The 19,723-nt window shown below is 44.1% G+C and overlaps 1 long non-coding RNA gene across 1 annotated transcript; it reads left to right on the forward strand.

The window, feature by feature from the left end:
* Positions 1-11: 11 nt before the first annotated feature.
* LOC112899348 lies at positions 12-3,577 on the forward strand. The gene is made up of 3 exons (XR_003230036.1): positions 12-45; positions 145-189; positions 263-3,577. It is a non-coding gene; the product is annotated as an uncharacterized LOC112899348 (long non-coding RNA).
* The last annotated feature ends 16,146 nt before the right edge of the window (positions 3,578-19,723 follow it).

The following is a 19,723-nucleotide window of genomic DNA, read 5'->3' on the forward strand; positions in this document are numbered from 1 at the left end:
TCAAACTTGCTTGATAGCTATTATTATATGAGAACTCTGCTAGAGGTAAGCATTTGTCCCAACTTTTATCATAATGAATGACACAAGCTCTAAGCATGTCTTCAAGTATTTGATTTACTCTCTCGGTTTGCCCATCTGTTTTAGGATGTTAAGCTAAGCTTCAAATCAGTTTACTGCCAAGAGAAGCTTGTAAGTGTTCCTAAAAATGTGCTACGAATTGAGCACCACGATCTAAAATAATCATCTTGGGTACTCCATGTAGGCAAACGATGCGATCGAGGTAAATCTCGGCATATTTCTTGGCAGTGAAGGTAGTGTGTACCGGAATAAAATGTGTTGTTTTCATGAGTCTATCCACGATAACCCATATGGAATCGTGCCTTTGGGAGGGCAATCCAACAATGAAATCCATACTTATATCTTCTCATTTCCATGATGGTATAGGCAAGGTTTGAAGTGTACCGGCTACCTTGAAGTGGCTAGCTTTAACCCTCTGACATGTGTCACATTCCGAGACATACTTGGCAATTTCCCTTTTCATTCTAGTCCACCAAAAGTTTTGCTTAAGATCTTGATACATTTTGCTACTACGCGGGTGAATAGAGAACTTGGAAAGATGTGCCTTGTCAAGAATTTGTTTTCGGAGCTCATGATTCTTTGGAACCACTATGCGAGATTCAAACCATAGCACTCCATTCTTGTCTTGGCAAAAACATTTATATTTCTTCTCTCCTTGAGATAGTTTTTGGTTGATGATTAACACCTTCATCATGTAATTGTGCCATGATGATTCGATCGTGGAGGGTTGGTTCAATGGAAATGTGGTTTAGAGTGCCTTGGGGAATCATTTCCAAATTGAGTTGCTTTATAGAATTCTGCGGACAAGCAACTGCAATGAGCCTTGAGGCTTAGTGCATCTATGACTATATTAACCTTTCCTGGGTGATAGTTACCTCAAGATCATAATCTTTGATCAATTCGAACCATCTTCTTTGTCTCATATTCAGATCGGCTTGGGTGAAGATATATGTGAGACCTTTATGATTGGTGTAGATATTGCAATGAGTGCCCATAATATAGTGTCTCCATATCTTTAGAGCATGAATAACAGCTGCTAGCTCGAGATCATATGTTGGATAATTTTGCTCATGAGGTCGAAGAGCTTGTGAAGCGTAGGCAATGACTCGGTTATCATACATACGCACACAACCAAGACCAGTGCCGGATGCATCACAATAAACATTGAATGGCTTGGTGTTATCAGGTTGAGCTAAGACTGGGGCTATAGTCAGGTGTTCCCGAAGAGTGTGGAAAGCTTTTTCACATTTCTTGCTCCACACAATCTTTACTCCTTTCTTCAAGAGTTCAGTCATAGGCTTAGCAATTCTGGAGAAGTTCAGAATAAAGTGGCGATAATAACCAACTAAACCAAGAAAACTGTGAATCTGGTGGATGGAGGTGGGAGGTTTCCAATCCATCACCTCTTGTACTTTGCTAGGATTAACGGCTATGCCTTTGCTGGAAATAGTGGGGCCCAAAAATTTTACATTATCCAACCAGAATTCACACTTGGAAAACATAGCATAGAGTTGATGGTCTCTAAGACGCTGGAGAACAATGTGAAGGTGCTTAGCATGATCTTCCTCATTCTTGGAATGAATAAGGATGTCATCAATAAAAACCACAACGAACTTGTCAAGTTTGGGCATGAATACCGAATTCATGAGATAGATGAAGTAGGCAGGAGCATTTGTGAGCCCGAAAGACATGACCAGATACTCATATAGCCCGTATCGTGTGGAAAAGACAGACTTAGGGATATCACATGGATGAATCTTGATCTAATGATAGCCAGGGCGAAGATCAATTTTTGAGAAGACTCTACCTCCCACTAATTGATCGAAGAGAACATCAATGCGGGGAAGTGGATATTTATTTTTGATTGTCACTGTATTGAGAGGTTGGTAGTCCACACACAGCCGCAAACTATCATCCTTCTTCTTCACAAATAAGGCTAGGAAACTCCAAGGTGATGCACTAGGATGAATGAAACCTTTATCTAAAAGTTCCTGCAGTTGTAGTTTCAATTTGGCCAACTCCTTGTGTGGCATTCTATAGGGTCATTTAGGGATAGGTGCAGTGCGTGGCTGTAGTTCGATAATGAACTCAATGTCCCTATCTGGTGGCATTCCTGGCAAGTCATCTGCAAAACATCGGCATACTCGCACACCATTGGAATATCTTCTCGTTTGACTCCTTGCATCATGAAAGCATAGGAATTTATGCATTCCCGAGAAGGTAGATGGCTCCGTGACTGGTCGAGTTTATTTTCACGGCTCGGGAAGAAATATCTAATGTAACCCTGTGTAGAGCCATCCAATTCATCCCCAAAATAATGTGCATGACTTCAAGTGCCAAAATGATAAGGTCGGTTTTGATAGGTTTTACTACCCAACTTGATCGATACGTTCCTTATGATTTGGTTGGAAGCAATTTGACCACCCGGTGTTGATATCATGTATGACCCTTTTGTGTGACAAAAATCCAAGCCAACTTTTGCACCAAATTTTACGCTAATAAAACTATGGGATGCACCAGAATCAAATAATATAATTGCTGGCTTGTTGTGGATAAAGAATGTACCCGTCATCACTGGTGCACCTTCTAGAAGATCAGCAAGTGTAGTGAAATTGATCCTTCCCTGCTGAACACGAACAGTCTGTCTTTTGCCCTTGTTCTTATTGTTTTGATTAGAAACTTGCCCTTGATTTGGCTGCCTAGGCTGGGGGCATTCTCATGCAAAGTGGCTAGAACACCCATAATTAAAGCAACGATTTGTGTTGCTCGGACAAGCAAGCTGCTGAGCAATCGTCCTTGGGCCAGTCTGCTGAGGCACATGGGTTCGTGCAATGCCCTGCTGCTGTGGGGGCCTAAAAACCCAACGCCCTTGTTGAGGGGCCTTCTAAGGAGCTTTGAAAGTAGCATTCTACACTAAACGATACCTCTGTGGCAGAGCACTAGAGGGTCCAGCTGGTGCCTTCCTCTTCTTCTCAGCACAGTGAGCCAAAATACAGTCTTCCTGAGTGAGAATAAGCGGTCCTTGAGCTTGGTACTAAGGCCTTTGCGGAAACAATCACACTTCTTAGCATCAGAGTCAGTGTGATAGCCCACGTACTGACAAAGGTTATTGAAAGCCTGGGCATACTGGAGTACGGTGTGGGTACCCTGAGTAAGAGCCAGAAATTCATTCAGCATCCTCTCCAGAAGCCCTTCTAGAATATGGTGGGCTCTAAATGCATTCTTGAATTCCTCCCAAGTAACAACATGATCGGCTGGGAGCATGGCGAAATAGTTGTCCCACCAAAGGCACGCGGTACCGTGAAGTTGTTGCGCGGCAAAACGGGCCTTATTTGCATCGAAACATGGCACCACAAGTAGTCCAAGCGTCCACATCCAAGGGCTCCTCCATCTTATGAAACAAAGGGGGCTGAGTGCCCAAGAAGTCCAGGTAGCTACCAGCCTGAGGTTGGTGGACATTGTGCCCACACTGCTACTACTGGAATTGCTGAAACGCTTGCTGCCCTTGAACAAGTTGGCGGAGCAACTCAGTGTGGGTGGCCATTACTTCAACCATGTTGGGTTGTGGTGGCGGCTGCTGCGGTTGTCCGCTAACACTAGCACCAAAACCACTCAGGGTGCTGCGGGTCCCTTGAACCATGTGCAAGGTGCAAATTTTTCATTAATTCAAGAATCCATAATACCACCAAGGTTGAGTGTCATAATTGCGGAAGATTTAGAACTCAAGGATTCATAGATAAATTGTGGACAGAATGTGGCAGAACCAACCTGAATTACACTGGCTCAAGTGCGCTGATCCTTTCTCAGAAGGCAGTAAGGACTCAACTGCACTTCAAACGGTGTAACCCCGTGGCCTATCGGGTAAAGTCCCGATAAAACCACCTAACTCAGGATCAAAACAAGGTACCTCGCATGAAGGCGAGTCCAGAGATACAATCACCGACAATTTTACATCACAGGCATAATATTACATTAGTATTCAAACATATATGGTAGCAAGACCTAACTAGTACGAATTTATACAAAACTGTTCAAAGTTAGAGTATCTGCAGCGGAAAATAAAACACGACACTAGCAGACGTCATGGAACGGATATTGAGCTAAGCCCAAGCTCAACATCACTCGGAGGAACCTATGTTGGCCGGGGACGGATCCCATTCCACGTACCAACCATCAGAAAGAGCATAGGGCCAGGGCACAGGCAGAGTAGAGTCCTCAGGGGGATTACCTGAAATAAAGTTAAATTTGCAAGTCTGAGCATTCTAATACTCAACAAGGCTTACCCGTTTCATGGTATACTTAGCCATGTAGCTAGACTATGAAGGCTTGTAATGGTTCTGGGTATAGTTTTAGCTGAAAAGCAACAAAGAGTAGATCCTTAATTTCAACTTTTAGTTTTGAGGTTTTAGTTAGTTATCCATTCTAAGTAAGCAACTATAGCTACTCATGCATGGTAGAACATTTTAAACAAACATCATCTTTGGTCATCATCAGGTTGCTCTTATTACTCTATATGGCAAAGGGATCAAGCAGTCTCAATCTCCATGAGAAACGGACGATTCTGAATCGAATTTCAAACCTTGCAAGGGTAAACCTAACTCACACACTTGGAACATCCAACGATTGTTCTGAAGAAACCATTTGCCTTTCATTCCGACTCGTGGATCAGTGCCACCACAAACGACTGTAGGACCATATGCACATCAAATGTGCAGGATGTACGTCTATAGCGTGACTACATGACCGTACTCCTATCCGCTATGCGGAACGTACTCCCGCATGTCTGTGCGTGTGCGAAAAACCAAATTACGTGTGGTGGGGGGTATGTCCACTTCTCGGGTCGATCGGTTACTCGGCTTACTGCTTACCATATTTCGCAGCATGTGGCTAGTACTTTCAAATGCTTAACCACTGCTACCACACATTGTGACCTTATCAAATTTTCATCGACACGGACGGGGTTTTTGCCAAGGTCATGAATCATAATCACAACCCCGTCTGTCATCCTTATAATGGTTGCAGGTTGCAGGAATGTAAACATTGCAACTCCTATAAAGCTCGCGAGTGACAGGGAATCACTCGACTTCTACCGGTCCTATTAGCTTAGCAGCTAGTCGGACTCAGGTTCTAGTATTCAATACATAGGTTTCTAGGAATATGCAACTAAGGTTTAAATACAATTCCTAGAAACTTAAATGCACAAGTAGATATACATGAATATATAAATTGCAGTGTAGTAAAAATAGCGGTTTATGTCCGGGGCTTGCCTTCGTTGGTGGGGCCGGGGTTAGAGATGTCAACACTAAAACTTTCCGAACCGGGGTTTGGGGCTTCAGTTAAATCTCCGGTGACGTTCCCAGGGTCTTCAGAAATTCCTTCTTCTGGTTCCGGGATCAGCTGGTAATCTCCGTCAGCGAGAGTTACCGAGTCTATATGATATGCAAACATCACAGTTGAGAAAATGCATACACTTCCATTTCATTTCATGATAAAGTTGCAATCTAATAAACGAACATTCAATTTAGCAAACATATCATCTATTCTCATACTGGGCAATCATTTATCGAGTATAAACATAATTACCTAATTGCATTAAATGACATGTTGAGTTACTCTAAGTAATTAAGCTAATTAGATTAAGTAGCATTGAAAAAGATCCTAATTTATCTAACCAATTCCCTTAAACATTATTAGTTTACTTTATCAATTAGACTAATGGTCTTTTTAAGAAAAAGGGTTATTATTATTAAAAACCTCCATTTTTGTTTCAATATTCAAACCCTAAGTCAGGAGTAATTATTAATACTACAAAAATTTCTATCAATAGGCCTAATTGAAATAAGCTTATCATAAAATTTTTAGAATATTTCATGCAGCATAGCAATCAGAATAATTAATTCAATTGAACAACATTTAGATCATGAACTATTTTTCTAGTTTGATCTACTGCAAACCTAAGGATAAAAATTTTACTGCAAAAAGCGTGATCTGAATCTAAGCTATTGTGATTTTATCAAGATTTTTATCCTTATAGCAATTATGCTATAAAATAAACAAAAACAGCATTATGATATTAAGATCTATTTATATTAGAAGTTTTACACAAGATCTTGTGCTGAAATTTTGTGAATACATTACACTACTCAAAAGTAACACTATATTTTAATTTCATAAATTGTCATACAATAGAACTATTATCCAGGAATTATCTTTGAATCTAAGCCTAAATTCTTAACTCAAGCTACTCTACGCTACTGATATTCAAAATTTGATCATGGATTACGCATGCCGCAAGAAAGTTAGACTGAAATTTTTAGCTACAAACACTAACAGATTCACCCTAGAATAAATCCTAAATCTTTCATCAATATAAAACAAAGACACTTAAACATCATAGGTAGGAAATAGTTCTGAGTCTACAAATTTTACATAAAGCTATACATAAGACGCACATCCTATGTTTCAAATTTCAACTACAGGATAGCTATGGATCAAGAGATCTAATTAGAATACCTATTTCCTAATATTTATTCTAATTCAAAATATTCACTCACTCAGCTCAAGGCTATAACACAAAAGTTGTAGAGTTTACTTCAAGGATTCAAACAAAATAGGTTTGACATTTTTTCGAATTTTCTACAAATTCTTACAAATTTCTAAAGATCACTGATTTGAATTGAAGAGAGGGACTGGAATCTTGTAGCCAGGCCCTCAGAAAGATTTAGATTATTGCAATCGAGTCCCTAGCTCACCGGGGAAGAAGAGCCGAGACTCGCCGGCTGAATTCCAGCGACGGTGGTCGCCGACGGCGAGGGGGAACCGGCCAGGAAGGATCAGGAAGCATCAACAGACGCAATGGTTATTGACGATCCGCGGGTTCTGGTGATGGGAGGTGGAGGAGGAAGGGCTGGATAGCTTCAGGAGGGTGATGTAGTGCTGATGCTGCTGTTGATTGGAGCGGGGAGGTCTCGTAGCGGCGGGCCGACGACAGGCCGAGCGGCGGCGGCGCGGGAAGCTCACCGGAGCTGTGGGAAAGGATGTTGGGGTGGAAGAAAACCAAATTGCAAAGGCCGAGGAGCACCAGCAGATCACGGCGGAGCTAAGGCCACACTGGATTGGGGTTTAGGAGGGGTGTTTTCACATCCAGGTAGTTAGCAACCTAGACACTAAGTTTGGATGTCTTATATATGTATGCATGCCATGATGTATATAGTTGTAAAGAGAGCTAGGGGTATATTTGTAATTTATGAATTATATAAGTACTTGAGTGTAATTGGGTAAAATTACTCTTAAGTAGTAAACCTAAATGATTATAGAGAAGAAAAGTGCAAAAGTTAAGTAAAACCTAAGAAAAATAGACTTTTGTTGGAAACTAAGGACCTATGTGTAATTAAACAAAGGTGTAAGGGTTTACATGTGAAATGGTTGAAAGATAAATGTAAAACTCAGTTTTACTTAAGGGCTAAAGTGTAAAAAGGTTAGTCATGATTACACTGCATGCAATCTGGCAAAAAGACCCTAAACATTAAAGCATTTTGCTTAATTATAACAAAAAGTTTTATAAATTGAGTTGGGTTCAAAAATTTAAAATAAAACTGTATCCTTTGAGATTTTGAACTTGAACCCTAAAGCATTATTGTAGGGTCTGAAATTCTTTACAACTTTGCTTTAGATATTTTTCTCATTAGAATTTTGTATCAATGGGAAATCTTTCTTTACAGAGGAGTCCCTGGAAATTTCTCAAATTGCAAACAGATCCTTCTGACTGCTGCCTGCTTCTTCTTCCTCTGTCACCCTCGCTTCCCCTCAGCTCTGCTTCTGCCCCGCCGCTCACCGCCGGCGCAGTGCCCGAGCTCCACCTCCAGCTACTGCACATGCCCACGCGTCGCCTGAGGGTCTTCCCACCGCCCTAGCTCCTCTCCGTGGTCTCCTTCCCCGCGCGCCACATCGCCCCCCCCCTTCTGCCGCGGGCTGCCAGCACCACCGGCCGCGGCGCTCTCCTGGTCATCAACCGCCGGGCCTTTGTAGCTGCCCCAGATTGCAATGCTGCCTCTCTTCGAACTTTTTACATAGAGCTATATATAGCACATAAAATCTAGGTTCCAAATTGCAGCTATAACAGATGCCTACAACATGAGATACAAATAAAACACTTATTTTCTAGTATTTAATCTACAACAGAAATTATACATATATAGCTCAAGTTCATTACACAAAAGTAGTCGAATTTAACTCAAGGATTCCAACAAAACTGGTTTGGCATTTTTTTTGAATTTTCTACAAACTTCTATGAATTTTTGAATTTCACAGCTTTTGAATTGGGGGGGGGGCTCTGGAATTTTACAAGGACGCCCTTAGAATTTTTGAAATCCTTGCACTTATACCCTTTGCTTGTCGGGGAAGAAGGGCAGAGGTGGTGCCGGCCAAATTCCGACGAGGGGACAGCGAGGGGTCGGAGGAGAAGTGGTCAGTGAGCACCAGGGGGTCAAGGCGCACCTGCTCGAAGTCTTGGGAAGGGAAGGGGATGACCGGAGGGGGCTTTCCCACGGTGGCCGAGGCGGCGGCGGAGGGGCGCTCGTCGGCGAGGAGGTTCCCGGCGAGGAGGAGGGCCAAGCTTGGGCTTGAGAGCTGCAGCAAGGCAAGGGGAGGCTAAAGGGGTAGTCGAATTGGACAGAGGAGGGGTGGAGGTAGGGGTTCGACGGCGGACAGGAGCTTACCGGCGGAAAGGAAATGGCGGCGAGGTAGCTCCGGTAGGGGTCCGGCCACAGGGAATGGTTCGGGAGCTTCAGTGGAGCAAGGGAAAACTTCCTAAGGTGTTGTGGTGGTGCGGGGAGGATTGGAGCGGGCTGCCCACGGCGGACAGGAGGGCGCCGGAGTTGGAGGAGATGGCGGCGGTGGTGCTCGGGGTTCCGGGCAATCAGAGAGCAGAAATGGGAATGGAATGGGAAGAGAGGGAAGTAGTGCTGCTCTTGAACCAGAAGAGATGAGGCGAGGGGGCGTGCACGGGCAATGCCACGGTGACGGCGAGGTGGCGGCGGCAGAGCTGCGGGTCGGCGTGGCCCGCGCGCGAGAGGGCCAGGGAGGGGGAGCTAGAGCGGCGCTCGGGTTGGGGGCGACGCGTGGAGTAGCTAGGAGCTGGAGGTGGCACCGGGGAGCGATCGAGGCGTAGCACATGGCCGGGGAAACGGTGCTGACACCGGCGGCAGGGGTGCAGCAGCGGAGCAGAGGAGTTGCCAGAGGAGGAAGAAGAGAGGAGGAGGTTCGAGGGACTTCGTTGGAAATTGCAAAATCCTCAGGGACTTCACTGAAAATAGAAATTCCCCACTGATCCAGAGCTCTAATGAGAAAATGATCAAAAAGGAAGTTGTAGAACTTTTTAAAACCTATAACTTTGCTTTAGGGCTCGAGTTCAGAAACCTAAAGTACAAAGTTTTATTGCACCATTTTACACTCAAAATAAACTTTACATAAAACTTGTCCTAGTAAAGTAATTTTTATGAACTCTTGGGCTTATCTGCAAGCATTTAAGGCTGGTCATGATGACATTCACCTTTTTCACTTTGACCCTTGGTAATTTTTGGAAAGTTACTTTATACTTCAACTAAATTACATAAAAGGGTTTGTATTTTCATAAATTTACACAAATACCCTTATTCTCATAACTTTATTAGATTTTCACACAATTTCACAAACACCAAACATTATTTTTATTGGTTTGATCCATTTGAGACCTAGGGTGTCACACAACCACTCTCGCCAACGGAGACTACGAACTGATCCCGGAACCACAAGGAGGTTATTCTGAAGACCCCGGGACTTTTATCGAGGAATTCTCTGAAGCCCCGAATCAAGGTTCGGAAGATAATAACTTAACTGACCCCAGCCCCGCCAGCGAAGGCAAGCCCCAGACATAAACCCGCTACTTTATTTATACTGCAATCTACATTTATATACATACTTGTGCATTAAGTTCTTAAGAGTTGTCTGGAAACCCTAGTTGCATATTCCTAGGAACCGATGTACTGAATACTAGAACTTGAGTCCGAATAGCTGCTATGCTAATAGGACCGGTAGAAGTCGAGTGATTGCCTGCCACTCGCGAGCTTTATAGGAATTGTAGTGTTTACATTCCTGTAATCACTATAAGGATGACGGACGGGATTTATGTGAAGTATCATGGTTGAGATGATACCCCGTCTGTGTTGATGAATTTGGCTAAGGTTGCAGTGTGTGGTAGCGGTGGTTAAGCGTTCGAAAGTACTAGCCATATGCCGTGAAATATGGTAAGCGGTAAGCCTAGTAACCAATCGGCCTGGCAAGTGGACATACCTCCCACCACTCATATTTGGTTTTTCTGGTTACTCGCTTCGACGTGTGGGAATACGTGTTGCAGGGCAACCAGGAGTACGGTCATACAGTAGCGCTGTAGATGTACGTCCTGCACATTGGATGTGCGTATGGTTCTGCAGTCGCTTGTGGTGGATCTGATCCACGACCCGGAATGAAAGGCAAACGGTTGCTTCGGAACGGTCTTTTCGATGTTCCAAGCGTGTGAGTTAGGTTTACCTTGCAAGGGTGAAATTTGATTCAGAATCATCCGTTTCTCGCGGAGATTGAGACTGCTTGATCCCTTTGCCACATAGAGTAACAAGAGCAACCTTATGATTATCAAAGATGATGTTTGTTTAAAAATTTTACCATGCTTGAATAGTTATAGTGCTTACCTAGAATGGATAATCAACTAGAACTTGAAAGCTAAAATTTGAACTTAAGGATCTACTCTTTGTTGCTTTTCAGCTGAAACTATATCTAGAACCATTAAAAGCCTTCATATGTTTAGCTACATGGCTAAGTATACCATGAAACTGGTAAGCCTTGCTGAGTATTAGGATACTCAGCCTTGCATTGTGAGTTTTGTTCAGGTAATCCCCCTGAGGACTCTGCTCTACCTGTACCATGGCCTTATGCTCTTCCCGATGGTTGGTCCATGGAGTGGGATCTGTCCCCGGCCAACACAGGTCCCTCCGAGTGATGTTGAGCTTGGGCTTAGTTCAACATCCATTCCGCGATGTCTGGTAGTGTCGTGTTTTATCTTTCCGCTGCAGATACTCTAACTTTATACAGTTTCTATAAATTCGTACTAGTTAGGTTTGGCTACAATATATGTTGAATACCAATGTAATATTATGCCTGTGATGTAAAAATTAAGGGCATTTGTATCTATGGACTCGCCTTCGTGCGAGGTAGCTTGTCTTGATCCTGAGTTAAGGTGGTTTTATCGAGACTTTAGCCGACAGACCACAGGGTTACACCGTTTGAAGTGCGGTTGAGTTCTCACTACCTTCCGAGTTCCGAGTAAAGATCAACACACTTGAGCCGATATAATTCAAGTTGGTTCTGCCACAGCTGGTATCAGAGCTAACAAGTGTACCCTGAAGATATGATTAGCCTTAAAAATATCTTTAGTATAAAATTTGGCCAACAAAGTATTTGGCAAAAATACGTTGGACTCGTTAAGGATTGTGCTTAGTATGTAAAGCCCTAAGGGAATGTTGATAAGGGAAGTAGAGGTGGCTATAGTATGTATATGTATATATATAACTCTAACTACCAGCATTGCATTTCCGTCAAAATTTACATTCCTGCACAACACCAATCTTACATTTGGTAACGACACCTTCAACGATGAGGTAAGAAGGTAAGGATCCTCAGCTAACTGGCGAGTTAACCTTCCCGTCGATGATGCGAACCGAACGCTGTTTCTCAAGCAGTGGCCTACTTGAGATGCTGCAAATATATCAACTTAGGTTGATTATATTGGGAGTGAATGGTTAGGCGCAGGGTATGGCGATCATTGTTCATACCCCCACATTTTGCGGTACCCCGTGAATACGTTGTTTTGATAACGTATGTTAACGTTGTCTGTACGGCGGTAATTGTACAGATGCTGTTTCTATAGTGAACAGTAATGATTGGGAACGCTTTCATGACATGCTGGCATGAAAGGTTCATTGGATATATGTATTGTGGTTTTCTGCAAGCACGCTAACCATGATTCGATAGGTCTGAACGGTTAGGAATTGTCGACTAGATATTATAGGGAGAGACGTATCTATATGATGCCACTGTAACTAACCGCGTAAGTCCAAAAATATTTTGCAGTTATTTTGGTTTGTGAGGACGTTAGTGCGTGCATGCATCTTTGAATTGATTGTAAAATTAAAACTTGTGTTTATGTTGTGATGGGAATACTTAGAGTGTGGTATCCATAAGTGCAGTCTACGAATGATCACACAGCCATAGGGTTTAGTATCTCAGTATCTTTGTTTCATCTATCAAATCTATCATAACTATCTGATCTCCAGTCTTTGTTATGATCAGAATCCAATATCTTATTCTATTTACCTTGTGAGTTCTTAGTGGGATGTCTATCTTGATGCATTCCAGCATTTCCTGAGCTTAACTCACATTTTTCCGTAGCCCTCTTAAAACCCTACGGAAGTTATATCCAATCTAACATTTGAATCCTTTTGATTCAGATGGCAGATGTTCAGAGGATTTATTGGGATACTGAGGGATATGCTCACACCGCTTGCTTACATTGGGAAGGGTTTCCGAAAATTTTGTAGGATACACTTCGTATATTTCACTATCGGTACCCACCCCAATATAAGGGTCGTGAGTTTACGGAGGTCGGACTCCCTCGATGCCGTGCTACTGTTACTGTTCCCCAACATCCTATCCTTGGGTGGCAATCTATTGAGATAGAAATTGTCGGATATCATCTCGTGGACACCTTTGAAGCAGCAGCCCTCAAGGCTATTACCACCTTTTGTGAACAGCATCCGGAGGAAGTCGCAGCATATCCCATTGGACTGTTTCCAGCAGTTTTTGCACATGATGTTGAGTGGAACTATAGGACAAATCATTTTGGCCATTTAGTTGGAAGTTTCACCAGAGAGACCCTCAGGACAGTAATCAGGTATTGAAAGGACCAACACTAGGCCCAGAGGGGGGGTGAATAGGCCTTGTTCAAATTTTTCCTGAAAATCTTGGCAGAAAAACGTCAGCGGCCGGATGATCCGGCTCAAGGTCGGATCTTCCGGGTTCCAGATGATCCGGCCTAGTGTCGGATCTTTCGGGCGGCGGATGATCTGGCCTAAGGTCGGATCTTCCAGCCGGGAGAAAATAACGAACAACTAAATTCAAATTATACTTAACTTTTGACGATTCCCTTTGAATACAAAGTTGGTAAAAAGCCTATGCAGGAATCCAATATACAAGATCTACCCCTATCTAGTAGATCGGGTCGAAACAAGCTCAAGAACGATATGAACAACAATAAGTAAATGGAGACACAAGATTTAATCCGAAGTTCACTCCACAAAGGAGCTACGTCTCCGTTGAGATGCTCACAAAGAGCCGGGCTGTCACTAGCCCCAAGTCTCTCACAATCAACCACAAAGGAGGATTGAGTTACTTACTATTGATCTCACAAAGAGAGGGGTAATACAAACTGTCGGTGTTTAACCGGCTGCCCACCGAGGGATATACCCAAGGTGGTAAGTTTTGGGTGAGGGGACGCCGAGATGAAGAACTCAAAGGTGCAAGGAACACAAAACTTAGACAGGTTCGGGCCGCAAGATGCGTAATACCCTACATCCTGTATGGTGGTTTGTATTGCCTTTGGTGAAGAATGACATGGTGATCTTGTTTTGAGAGGGGTCCCTGTCCTCCCTTATATATCCGAGAGGCCATGGTTACAAAGATACTAACCAACACCAGCTAAGGAATCGCACCAGAACATGTCTCGGGTAGATTCCCTCTGTATCGATTAGCTCTATCTCCTACTTAAACGGGATAAATAAGAGATAAACAAGATAAATAAGAGATAAGACGGACTTAATCTCTTAAACCTCTTTAAACTATGTTATGTACACAGCCCCGTGGCCCCGGGTCTGACAAGCCCCCGAGCTCTTCGTAGCTGAGTACTGCAGGCTTATCGAGTACTTTCGAAGCAGTCTTCGACTTCTTCCGAAGTTTCATCTTGATGTCCTTCTTCAAGTACTTTATTTGGCTGCATGGAAGCTATGAGGTGCTCATGCCCCAAATTTTATTTCTGATATGGCGTGCGATTGAAAAATCGCACTCCATATGGAGTAGCCCCCGATCCTTAGGTTGAATTGAAGAATCAGGCTGAGGGTCACTTTAGTCTTGAATCTTCCTTACTCACTTTTTCAAACAAATTTGAAAAAATAAGTAGTCGATGCCACGTATCCCGCAGCCCCCGAGCCTTGAACCCAAATCTCCTAGATTTGGGAAAAAGGATCCAAGAATCGTGGCATTGGTGTTACTCTGAAATTAAGCCTCCCGCTGGTTTATTTAACCGCGCGGTGACTTAGGCTTTCTTCTGCACTCTCAATCTTCATATGAGTCGTCCTCGAGTAGTTTTGCAGCATCCAGCCCCCGAGCTTACGAGCCAGGAGAGCCGAAGGAGCCATGTCGAGTAGTGTGCATCGCCCAGCCCCCGAGCCTGGGAACTAGCGGAACTGTGATGGCACGCCTTGCTGCCTGGAGGGTTGTTGCCGAAGCTTGATCTGAAAAAGACAATGCATACATTATGTAGCATAATGCGAAGATACCGAGTAGTACTCAGTAATAATGTAAAGAAACCAAAATTTATTCTGTGTAAAAATTTCGTGTCTTGCTCTTGCTAGGCCATGTAATTTCCCCAGGCAGTTGGCCTGTTACGTTTAAGCACCTAATCCCTGATGGCCATAGACCATAGCGTAGGGAGCTTAGCTACATGCACGCGTAGGAGCATAGGCTTACAGAAGAGTCAAGGTTTCACGGATTAAGGCGTGTGCTACCCGAGTACTTTAGCAACCGTTAAGAGAAGACAAAGAAGTCATCATGCGACAAAAAGGATGCGCAGTGCGCATAAAGTAGTCGGCGATGTGTAGCTCTGGAGGGTTTCGTACCCATCGAGAGACATACACGCATAAGTAGTCGGCGAGAGCGTGTGTGGCAACACGCAAAGATCTATACTTCCATAGGGTGTAGTCCCATGAAGCCTCCAGCACTCAGAACATAACCTTGTGGCATAGCCTCCGTAGTCAGTGTCCTAAGACCATGGCAAAGCCCCCAGCATTCGGTGCATTAAGTCTGTGGCAGAGCCTCCAGTACTCGGTGCACCAAAGCTGTGGCTGTCGGTCTAGCATCCCAGGAGTAGTCGATCACGGCGTAGCCCCCGAGAGTTTCATGCCCGTCGAGAGACGTACCCAAAAAGGTAGCCGATCCTGTGAAGAACAAGTCGGAAAAGGTATAAATCACTTAGCTTGATTCGTGGACGGATGTCAATGAAGCCGTGGAGCTCGTTGATGGAGCTGCGATGGTTTGTTGATGAAGCTCGACTAGCCAGAGTCAATTCCGACAAGTTTTCAAGTCGAGACGAGTAGTTGGTGTAGTTGTCGGCGAGCCGCCGATCGTCCTCGCGAAGTCGAAGTAGTTGAACTCGTTGCCGCTGCGTGCAGATATTGCGGCACAAGCTGAAGTTGAACTAGGTCGTCGAGGTCGGCGGTCGCGATGCATCGGCGTTGCAACGCGAGGTGAAGTCGAGCCAAGTAGTCGAGGTCGGCGACAGTGTGTTTGATGAGGCAAACCAGTTGGCACTCGCTCCTAACCAGCTCCAGTTGCGGTGGAATTCCATCGCAGAGTCACGACGCGGTGCTGGGTCAGTTTGCTAAGCAACTTCCTCACTGCCACCGACAGCCTCGTGCCATCCTTGTCTGTGAGAGCTCTGCCAGCAAGCTCCGCACGGATGAGAATACCATGCAAAGATCACGTTAGCAAAGATAGATCAGTATAATGATCCTTGCTAGTAACAGCCACGGATTGTATCCAATATAGGAAAAATAGAAAAGGAATCTTCCCTGTTCAATACGTGTAGTATGTGCCCGGTGATCCATCTGTCATCTGCTGTTGCTGAGTCACCAGTTGTGCCTCCTGGCGGTCTGCGACGGTTTGTTGATGAAGCTCGACTAGTCGGAGTTGATTCCGACTGGTGAACTGGAAAAATACCATCGAGCTCGACGGTGGATCTTCGACGCGCACCCCTACCTGGGGCGCCAGCTGTCGGTGTTTAACCGGCTGCCCACCGAGGGATATACCCAAGGTGGTAAGTTTTGGGTGAGGGGATGCCGAGATCAAGAACTCAAAGGTGCAAGGAACACAAAACTTAGACAGGTTCGGGCCGCAAGATGCGTAATACCCTACGTCCTGTATGGTGGTTTGTATTGCCTTTGGTGTAGAATGACTTGGAGATCTTGTTTTGAGAGGGGTCCCTGTCCTCCCTTATATATCCGAGAGGCCATGGTTACAAAGATACTAACCAACACCAGCTAAGGAATCGCACCAGAACATGTCTCGGATAGATTCCCTCTATATCGATTAGCTCTATCTCCTACTTAAATGGGATAAATAAGAGATAAGATGCACTTAATCTCTTAAACCTCTTTAAACTACGTTATGTACACAGCCCCGTGGCCTCGGGTCTGACACAAACTTCCAGGAGCTCAAACCACAAAGGAATGAGAGCTTACCAGCACCTCTAACCGTCTAGGAGCTGGGCTCCAAGAGTAACAAACGCAAATCGATGAATCAAAGGATGCTTCAAGTGCTTCTTAAGATGAACAAGTGAAAGCCCACGAAGTGCTTTCTTCCCACACCTCAAATCTCACTCCCTCTCAATCCCTAGGTGAATACTTGCAAGAATCAAGCTCTTGGATGGAGGGGAGGGTTGAAATGAATGCTGTGAAGGTGTGTTAGGTCGTGGGAAGCAGCAGCAATGAATGAGGGAGGTGAAAGGGTATAAATAACCTACCCACCTCAAGTGACCGTTATGTGTATTTCTGAGGGGTACCGGATCATCCGGTGTTAGTCCGGATCATCCGAGCAAGCAACAGAATAGGTCAAAATACACTACGCAACTCCCATAGCCGGATCATCTGGCCTAGGGTCGGATCATCCGACCCAGCACAGAGGGGAACAGCTAGGCAGACCGGATCATCCAGCCTGGGGCAGAGGAAAATTTGCTAGCAGGCCGGATCATCCGGCCTAGGGCCAGATCATCCGACCCAGATGAATTTAGAAGGTAGATTTTCTCAAGAAAGAATTTCATCTCAACCTGAAGCACTTTGACAACCTGGATCAATCGACAGCATCCCCCTTTATAATACGGTGGTCCTATACTCAAATTCAAAATAAAAATCTGAATTAAATCACCAGTGAACTCCACCACCATACATATTTGAATTGGGGACCTTCGTTTTATCTTCTTCTCAATTCTTTCATTTTATTCCTGCACACAACTTCATCAAAGCATCATATCCCAAATTGTGATTTCAAGAATCACCAAAATCAATTAGGGGCCTAGATGCACTTTCAATCTCCCCCTTTTTGGTGATTGATGACAATACCAATTTGAGCTCACAAGGAAGGAATAAAGTTCATGAATTATAAACAACAAAATGGAAGAGCTCCCCCTAAATATGTGCATGAACAACTCAAAGAGGTCTCAAATACCAATGCACATATTTAGATGAACTCCCCATAAGACTTTGCATAGAGGTGCTCAAGTGTGATGAAAATAACCGTGATGCATATGGCAAGATATCCAAATCAACAAAGTGACAAATAACATTACATCATCCACACGCATCAAGCTAAAAAAAAATCAAGTTCATCATCACACTAGCAAATAAGTCTTACAAATTATCAAATAAGTTAACAAAGTTCACGATCACCAAACATGACACCAATACATAGTTCTTACATGTCCAAAGATAAAGTTCAATAAGACATAAATTAAGATAGATAGAGTGACGACGATGGCACCAAAAAGGAAGCTGTTCATCAGCGCACTCGGACTCGGTCTCGTCATCGCCGCCTTCTTCCTCTTCCTCTTCATCACTATTGGCTTGACCCCCTTGGAAAGGCATCTCTTGTCCTCCATAGTCAAGCTCAAAATCATCACCAAATTGATACTCTTGAGGAACATAGTCATCCAAAGGATTGTAGATGGGTGGTGGAGAAGAAAAGTCTCGAGGCTCACGAACGGGGGAATGAGGAATATCAACTTTGGCCATTAGCTCCTTTTGCCTCCTTTCTATCTTGAGGAGTTCCTCATCGATATATCTTCTATGTTCTCGCATTTCATATGCATTTTGGCGACACATATTGAAGCAAGCAAAAATGCCTTGAGCAATAAAGGATAACTTGCCTTGCTTGGATTTGGAAGCCTTGCGCCCGCGAGAAGTAGATGGTGCCATAGGAGAAGGAGGAGGAGCTCGCGAAGATGATGCATCGGGAGTGAAGTTCGAAGCATAGGCACCCAGAAAGGGTCCAGAAGCAGGAATCCCCATGCCATGACCGGCAATATGAAGAGTCTATTCGATTTTTCCTTTATTTGACCGATAGGCCATGTGAGTGGTGTTGTGCACGATGTTGAGCTGAGTTGCCACCTTAATCATGTGAAAGATGTACGGAGCATAATGGCATGCACTAGATGAATTAGATGAACAAGCAATGATCTCATGCCAAATAAACTCCATGATAGCAAACTTGGGACGATCGGGGGCCATTTGAGCTAGTAGGTTCTTGGCTCGAGAGGATATTTTATCCGAGTCACCACCTCTAGGAGTGAGAGTGAACCTAAACAGAGTGTTGAGCATCTTGTAATAAGGAGTGAGCCCCTTGATTTGCCCATACACTATATCTCCATAAGCTCTATCATACATGAAGTGCATCTTAGAGGGCTCAACTTCATTGCCTTCATGCAAGTCAACCTTAGAGTTGTCACGACCCACAATGTAGCCACCCCCATAGACTGTAGAGTCTCCAGCGTGACCAAATAAGATACTAAACTGAGCCATGTTGTATCTGAATCGCTTTCCTCTGATTGACCAATGAATAGTTTGCTCATCTTGTTCAACAAATAGTGTGGCATAAAATTGAGCCACAACCTCTTCATTCCAATCACATCTGAAACTCATGATCTCCACAAGATCCATCTCACTGCAGCGATCATACACAGCCTCAACCACTTCCTTAACCGGTGAAGACAACCTCTTCAAGTGATCCCAATCAATCCACCTCATCTTAGTGGTAACGTGCTTCTTGGTCATGATAACTGATTCATACCAATCAGCTTGATGAGGAAACCAAAAGTGAACATCTCCAAAGAAACTGCGCTCAACATGTCTAAGATCTTCACTATATCGCAGCGTTGAGATAGAGTTGCCACCCCTCTTGTAATTCACCATTGAGGGATCATGGGGGCCATGAGTTGGACGCATGATACTAACAACCATGGTTTCTAGATATGAAAGATCAATATCATCATCATACTCATCTGTTGGACGGCTAATATTTGCTTGCTTCATTCTGGGATGACCACTAGAACTTCCTGCAGTCGTCGAGCCTCTCCCTTGAGGAATTTGTGTTGGATTTTATCCGGCTGCCCACCGAGGGATAGACCCAAGGTGGTAGGTTTTGGGTTGGGATGCGCCGAGATCAGGAACTCGAAGGTGCAGACAACACAAGATTTAGACAGGTTCAGGCCGCAATATGCGTAATGCCCTACGTC

The sequence above is a fragment of the Panicum hallii genome, chromosome 7 (genome assembly GCF_002211085.1).
Source record: "Panicum hallii strain FIL2 chromosome 7, PHallii_v3.1, whole genome shotgun sequence".
In the NCBI taxonomy this organism is placed as follows: Eukaryota; Viridiplantae; Streptophyta; class Magnoliopsida; order Poales; family Poaceae; genus Panicum; species Panicum hallii.